We start from the raw sequence: 8,428 nt of genomic DNA, 5'->3' as shown, positions 1-8,428 counted from the left end.
AATAAATAAATCTTTAAAGAAGAAGAAGAAGAAGAAGAAGAAGAAGAAGAAGAAGAAGAAGAAGAAGAAGAAGAAGAAGAAGAAGAAATGCATCGCCAACTCTTCTCCCAGCAGACTCTGCTGCTTCCCCCAAGTCAACCTCATCCTGCCCTGTTGAAATGGTTCTATATCATAAACTCGATATGGGGGATTAACTTGTTTTCATCCTCATTGGTTAAGTAAGAGGTTCATTAGTGCGGTGGAAGGAAACAGCAGCTTATCTGACATTCCAACCCTCTGCTCAGTGCCGGGGATACATTGTTATAATGATCCAGCAGCGCAGCTGTCCTCTGGCAGCTTGGATGCTAAGTCTGCTTCAGTTTACCAACCACAGAATGCACACACCTCTGATGGAGCGGGCTGAAGAACAAGCTTTAGGTTAATACCTAATGAAAATGTCTTGGTCATTACTGATCTTTAGTTAAAACTCTGCCCTTCAGGAATGCTGCCTGGCTTCTTTGCAGACTTGCATCTGTATCTCTATATTCTTGCAGAGTGCACTGACTAAAGAAGAATGCAAACAGAAGTCATGGCCCCACAGAGATGCTCATGGAATCGTAAGAGCTGAGTACATGTCAGCTATGCCTGTGTCTCACAGATGACACGCTTGTCTTTTCCCATGAGCCTCAGTTTCCTCACGGTAAAACGAAAATGGGGTGACGTGTTTTCTGCCTACTGACCAGTGCAGCATCTGCCACTCAGCAAGAGTGGTGGTAATGGTGAGAACAAGACATCAAGAAACAGAAAATAATACACAATGGAAATGAACTAAAATTTTATGATGAAGTTATGGGGGAGTGGGGGGGGGGAGTTGATGCTCTTAGTTTAAAACAGTAGTCCACAAATATTATACTCATTTAAAAGGGCTTACATCGCCCTAATGTCCAAAAAAGAAGAAATAATTTCTGTGTCATAAGATAAAATTAAGTTCAAAATATGTTTTGCAATAAACTAATTTCCCATGCTATAAACCTATTTGTAGCAGAGAAGCAGTGCCCAGGGACTTCCTGCCAGAAGGCAGCATTTACGTGCACAGACACCAACTACTCAGTGGGCTCATATCCAGGGGCTGAGCCTGAGCACAGCAGGGTGTAACGTGGACAGACTTTTAGCCCACGTTGTCCCCCTCACAGGGCTTAGGTCTGTGATGCTGAGACCACAAGAATACAGCAGACTGAGCATGCCTCCACAGATACTGATTAAGCTGTCTTCTCTTTGTCCTAGGACAATGCCCTTGCCACAAAACTACATTGTATATGTTTCAGAAATGTTCAGTGTGGTAAGTCTATACAAAGGCTATGCAACTGTTTCTGATTAAGGGAAGTAACTGAGTGAACTTTCTGATGAAGGTATGTTAAAGGGCAGTAATGAAGCGCATTGGCAATGCTGGCCAGGATCCTGCCTTACAAGAAAACGCTATGAAGGTACAGCCAACAGAACTGGAATATAATCATCACATACGACACCAATGTAAATGTACATAGTTGGTTAACTGTGTGGCTACAAAGATGAATTCACACACACTTTCAAGTGTCCAGAGGCAAAGAGCCATGACATATGTAAGTTTTCTTCCAACGGTTCAAATTATTATTTTAAAGAATATACACTGGGGCTAAAAAGACAGCTAAATGGCTAAGAGTACTGGCTGCTCTAGTAGAGGACTCAGGTTCAATTCCCAGCACCTATCCAGAGGCTCACAACCATTTGCAATTACAGTTCCAGGAGATGTGACTCCCTCTTCAGGGGTCTGATGGCACTGCATGCAAGTGCTGCTTATGCATCATACAGGCAGGTTTAGTATTCACGCATGTAAAACAAAAATCAATGAATATTTTACAAGAGCCATTGACAGACAAAATAAGGTAATGTTAACAAAAGTTCAGCTTTGGTAAATAGTGCCCCAGTGTTACGCACATGCGTGCGTGTACTTGTGCATGTATGTGAGTATGGCGCATATATGTGAGTGTGGATGCTTACTCACACATATGTAAGAGTCAGAGGAGTTGGGTGTTTTCATTGACTGCTCTCTGTCATGCTATCCCATCAACATCCTCATTATAAAACATATTTGGAGTTCTGAATTCCCATTTTCTTGGACCTGTTTTCATGTTCTTCCACGTGTCTCTGACAATCATAAAAGTGCTGACTTTGATTATTCATAAAAATCTGACTTGTAAGACTTGTTTCTGAATTTTATGCTTTGGGCTTCTAACAGTTCCCCAAAAAAACCACCCAACCTACCTCCCTTAAGTGAAACTCCCACAAAAAGAATGACTTAAATATCAATTCCTGTTAGTAAGGGCAAACAGGTTGTCCAAATGGCACCACACCATTCTCTCCATAGCTTTGGTCGCTCAACTCCAACTCTATCCTGATGTATTTAGCATGGAAGAAAGAACAAAAGACCTAGCTTAAAATTTTTACATTTTTCCTTAGACGTCTCTTCAGTCCTTGGACACTGTATAACCTCTGCCTTATTTTTCCACACTGCCCTATTGATCACTACTGTTAAACCTTGGGAAATTATGGGATCTCTGTAACACAGTGGTAAGAGTAGCCATGCTGTGTCTACAGTGAGCGCTGTGAGAATGAATGAAATACAGGAAAGCGTGAATACCTGACCTGGTGTGTGGTCTAGACCCACGCTAGATGCAACTATGATTGATATATTGATGATAATGTGGTTAAAGCGCCACACGGACAACTGTATACCCATGCCTGCTGGAATTCAATAAATATAGTTATTAGAAACAATTCTAACAGAATAGAATAATAGAATCATGTCTCATAGCTATATTTTATAAATGAAAATACTAACTGGATGTGCCAAATATGTTTACCCGTGTGCAGTCACTGAATATATTTCAAAATGAAGAATCATGATGGGGTAGTATGAAAGAGAGAGCAAGAGAATAAAAGACTCAGCATTGCTCTCTGGCCCTTGCACACCTGTGAACAAGCACGCACATCCGTGTTCTCTCATGAATGTTCTACATTCATATGGTCGTTCCTATATTGATCCATTTATCCATGGGAAGTTCTTAAACATGGCTCCAGCTCAATAGCTTCAGCATTTGATCAGAAACGGACATTCAGCAACTTGCTAGAAGAACGAATTTTTAGGCCCCATCCTAGAATAGTGACACGGAAGCTGCTGGGGACCTCATCTAGTTTTTTTAAAGATTTATTTATGTATTTATTATATGTAAGTACACTGTAGCTGTCTCCAAACACAACAGAAGAGGGCATCCAATCTCATTACAGATGGTTGAACCACCATGTGGCTGCTGGGATTTGAACTCAGGACCTCTGGAAGGGCAGTCAGTGCTCTTAACCGCTGAGCCATCTCTCTAGCCCCCAACCTCATATATTTTAACAGTCTTCCCAATGAGTCTGGGGCACCTGACATTTAGGAGGCAAAAGTATTGGAGATAATCTCATTTATCGGTCTTAAGAATCAAAACACTGCAGTTATTTTCATTGGGCCTTTATAAAGTCAGTAATTGAAAAATATCTCTGTCCTAAGAGAGATATTCAAGAACGTGATGAAACAATGCCTCTTCCCCCATGTCTCCATAACCCTGTACTCTTCCTCAGCCAATCAGAAAACAAAGCATCAACTGACTACTTCAGTGGAACCACAAAGTCACTAACATTCTGGCGGGACTGAATTGAGCCCTCCAGAGACAAGCTGGGGAATGAGAAAGGAGAGCCACTTGGCTGTCTCCCATGCAGGAGCCCAGCATGGACAAACAAACAGGGAGTGGGCCCACACTGGAATCTTGGTGTTCTTCTCCAGATAAGCCAATAAATTATACATCAGCAAAATTTTGAAAAAAAGTCATCATAATTAACATCATTCACACAATACTTTGGAATAAACAATTTAAACCCAGAGACTTTCAAGTTGTGGGTCCAACCCCATTTATAGGTAACATATCAGATATCTTCCTTATCAGCTATTATATTACAATTCATAACGGTAGTAAAATTAGTTATGAGGTATCAATGAAAATGCTTTCACAGTGGAGGGTCACCACAACGTGAGGAACCGTATTAAAGGGCTGTAGCATTAGGAAGGTTGAGAAGCACTGCTTTTACTGATGGATGCTGAAGACCCCGATTCCTTGGTAACTAGAGTAAGGTCCATCCTATACAGAGAAAAACACTGCATGGACTGCTGCAGGCTCATCTTCTGAAAAAACTGCTACCCCTTAGACCAACCCTCTGAGACACCTCTGCACTTCTGGGTTAGGTCCACATGTAAAGGGACACCTCTGGTAACTGTTACAGTGCCTCAAGGATAAAGGGCTTCCTTTTTCCTGGGCCCTACCCTTCCACACACCACAGGTAGAGATGACCCCCATGGTGCTTGAATCTTTGGTGCCCTTTCTCAGATTACTGCCCCGTGAGCTCCTAAGCAGCAGCATGTCAAAAGGACTTGCATGTGACCAGTAATAACAAGTAGGTATTTATGACCTCCAGCTTATAGAAACACTGAGAGCCCTAGACATGATGGTTATCCATAAGTGCTGTGGACCCCAGAAACTGCATTTTAAAACAATTCTCCAGGTAACGTGGCTAAATAAAGCCACAGTGTTTTCAGGAGCAACCATTTCAGTCATGTTACAATGCTGTGGTTTAAGTTATGCTAAAACACGGATAAATGTTCCCACCACATGACTCCCACAGTAAACAAAGACAGCAGACAGGAATGTGCTGAGAGATTTTTGTTCCTTGAAGTATCTGAAAGGATGTTGAATCAGAGGAGGCACTCTTGACAGAAGAGTCAGTGTGCAGCGGGCAGTCATCCACTCAGTGGGGCATGGGAACTCTAAAATACAAGCCAGAAAGGGAAACGAAGAGGTGATGGCCCCCAGCAAGCATGCCTCACCTCTTCTGCCTAGTTAACTTTCAACAAGAATAATTTTAGTTTAGATAAATATTAAAAAAAAAGAATCAAGCTAAGGAAAATTACTGTGGTGGTCTGAAAAAGAATGGCCCCTATAGGCTTGTATATTTGAATGCTTAGCCATCAGGGAGTGGAACTATTTGGAAGGATTAGAAGGATTAGGAGGTGTGGTCTGGGAGTGGGTGTGGCCCTGTTGGAGGAAGTGTGTCACTGAGAGTGGGCTTTAAGCTTTTAAAAGACCATGCCAGACCCTGTCTGTCTGTCTGTCTTCTGTCTGTCTTCCTCCCTCCACATCTCCCTCCCTCTCTCTCTGTTTGTGGGTCAAGATACCGTCCTAAGCTACTCCTCCAGCACCATGCCTGTCTAGCACCATGTTCCCTACCATGATATTAGACTAAGCCTCCAAAATTGTAAGCCAGCCCCTAAGTAAATGCTTTCCCTTTATGAGTTGCCTTGGTCATAGTGTCCCTTCATAGCAATAGAACAGTGAACTAAGTTACTTTTTCCAGAAAACATTATATTTTTAAAACACCACCAAACATCTTAAGGAAAAAACCGTTTCACACTTGGGTGCCATCATACAGGTGCTGAGTGAAGCACCGCCACCCCGCTTACTTCCTCCGTGTCCTGAACTTCTGGGGCCTTGTTTTTAATGTCTGCCTTCCCGTAACACTTAAATAACATGGTCTGATTTTTATATAATCCCTTCAGATGGTGTACTTTTCCTTAAAGGGACTGAAGAAAGCAAGAAGGACGCAGGGCCTCCCTGACCCCCACTTCAGTTTCACCTAGAATATAGTCAACATTTCTAGCCAAGAGAGAAGAAATTCAACACAGGACTATTTTCTCAGAATTAACATTTTTCTCACCAAAAAAAATGCATATTCTTATTTTATAGTTCCCACTAACTGGGTTATGACCACATGTCCAACTAAAATAGCATTCGCTCCAGTGACAGAAACAGGTTCACTGCCCCATACTCCATTCCCCTCTCATCAAATCTTAGGTGGACCAGACAAAGGGGACGGAGGCAAATGGCCTAGACTTAAGTGTCCCGGAATGGTTGTGGATATTTGCTTTTCCTTACCTCAGGATAATGTTGTGACTTCTAGACAAGAACAGAAGTCTGGTGGGGGTAGGTTGGGGATGGGGGGCAGCAAGGTTGCTCTGATGACTGAAGTGTGATTCCAGCAGCTTCTCAGAGCTCTGAGAGGAGCCCAGCATGAGCTGCTCCTAAGCCACCCCACAAGCAAGCACATAAGCAGCTGGTGGTAGGAGTCAGCCAAGGCCACATTCCAGCTTCCTACCTCCCTAATGTGACTCTACATTAAATAGGAGATAATTTTAACTTAATTTTGTTTTGTTTGGATGCTTGAGATTGAGCCCAAGGTCTTGTGTGTGCTCAACAGGCACTCAACCATTGAACTATATGCCCCAACCAAGAGTTAATTTAAAATCCTGACCTCTAATGGACTCCATGAAATAAACTAGTCTGCTCTTACAGCATGAAGCAGCTACTCGGGCATCAGTTTACTGGTTGTTTTATGTAAAATAGATATTTTCTTACGCGTTACTATAATTAGCATAATTAAGCCTTCAATATTTGAGACTTTCATTTTATATCTATAGAAGAGTTAAGCATTAACTATACCAGGAGCTATTCCAGGTAAAAGAAAATTCTGAACCCTGGAGATCTATCTAACCCTAAAAGTTACATATGTGAAACCGGCAGTCTAAGCCATGTCAGAGGGTTATCTCTAGGGGTGAATGATTTAATGTACACAATGTGATTACATACAGAATGCATATTCTAGACAGACATAATGATATGGGACTTAAGAATGAGTCTACAAAATACATAACTAATATTTGAATACTTTTAGTAAAATATTGTTATATGTAATCATCTAGCTTATAAACTATCTATTAAATGAGCAGCACAGTGTAACAGGCCAGGCTCACACGGGCCCCTGCAAATGTCTACTGCCAGTCTTATGGCCCTCTTGATAGCTGTCTTTGTTTGTGCTTCTCTCTGGTGTGACTTGACTACCAACATGGAAGTTACCACAGCTATGTGTGTTCAAGAACATTTGGGAAAACCAATACCCTACGCCCCTGCCCATCCCCAGGTCACCACACTGATGGAGGCTGAGGCCAACAGTGGTCACAGGGGCACCAGCTGCTTCCATGGCAGTCACTCTAAGACAGAAAACTGTGGGTCAGAATGGCAGCCATAGGCTCATGTGTTTGAATACTTGGTTCCCAGCTGGTGGAACTATTTGGGAAGGATTAGGAGGTGTAGCCTTACTGAAGGACGTGTGTCACTGGGAGCAGGCTTTGAGTGTAGTATGCTTGCTCTCCCTCCCCTCTTCCGCCTTCCCAGTTGTTTTTCAAGATGTAAGCTCTCAGCTACTACTCGGACATGAAGCCTCTCTGCCCTCATAGTAGCCTCTCTCAGTCATCAACTGAAACCCTAAGATACAAAGTAAATGCTTTCTTTTATAAGCAGCCTTGGTCGTAGTGTCTTATTACAATAATAGAAAAGTAACTAAGACAGAAAATCCTCTTGACTACAGCTCATCACTGCCCTATCTAGTGGAAAAAGTCCCAGTGCCTGATACATGCAGGATGAACCAAAGGCCTAGAAGACGGCAGGTAAAACTCCTGGCCTCCTGCATCAACCTGTGGTGCATTTCCTCACAGACATCCAGCTCTTCTCAACACAACAGGTTTCCTATCAAAAGTGACTCTCGACTAGAGAATAAGTGACATGCTCTCTCTCTCTCTCTGTACATGACCATCAGAGTTTGGCACAGGATGCTGCTGGGTAATGGAGAGGAGGCAGAGACTGGGATATCACTCAGATAATTCAGATATGTTCCTGACATTAAAATCATTTTTTTGTTTGAAATGGTGTCTCACAATGTAGCCGTAGCTGGCCTGGATCTCACAATCTAGAGGACAGTGGCCTAAAATTTATAGAGATCTGCCTGCCTCTGCCTCGTGAGTAGTGGGGTTAAAAGGTAAGCACCACTACACCTGGCTAAAGTCATATCTTACACTGTTCTTGCCTTGCACTCTATGCTAGTTTAACCGGAAAAAGTCTTTCCACCCAGAAGGGTTCCCTACTGGAATTTCAGAGGTCCTTACAAAAATACAGGGAGAAAAAGTGACCAACAGTTAGCTGTAAAACCACATGGGCCTCACTAGAATCCAACCATAGAATGATAAGGAAAATCCTATGTACTTTTCTAGAGAGCGTCTATCAAATTCTCAAGGTGACACAGCACACAAATAATATTAATCTAAGAGCCACAGCTCTTTCTCACAGCAATGCAAACATAATCCTTGGGCACAAATAAAACTACTCCCGGCTTTTCTCCAATATCCAATTCCATTCTCACCCAAGCCTCTGCTGTCCAAACAAAAAAATACAAACTTCTGAGTGCAGAACAGGAATCTTGAGAGAAACGGTTT

General features: G+C 42.4%; 1 protein-coding gene across 3 annotated transcripts in view; it reads right to left on the bottom strand.

The window, feature by feature from the left end:
• The window catches only part of Dst (dystonin), a 398,187-nt gene that overhangs the window by 219,783 nt on the left and 169,976 nt on the right, over positions 1 to 8,428 (bottom strand). The gene's annotated exons all lie outside the window — the stretch shown is intronic.

This window comes from Mus caroli, chromosome 1 (genome assembly GCF_900094665.2).
Source record: "Mus caroli chromosome 1, CAROLI_EIJ_v1.1, whole genome shotgun sequence".
In the NCBI taxonomy this organism is placed as follows: Eukaryota; Metazoa; Chordata; class Mammalia; order Rodentia; family Muridae; genus Mus; species Mus caroli.
This window is presented reverse-complemented; position numbering and strand designations above follow the sequence as displayed.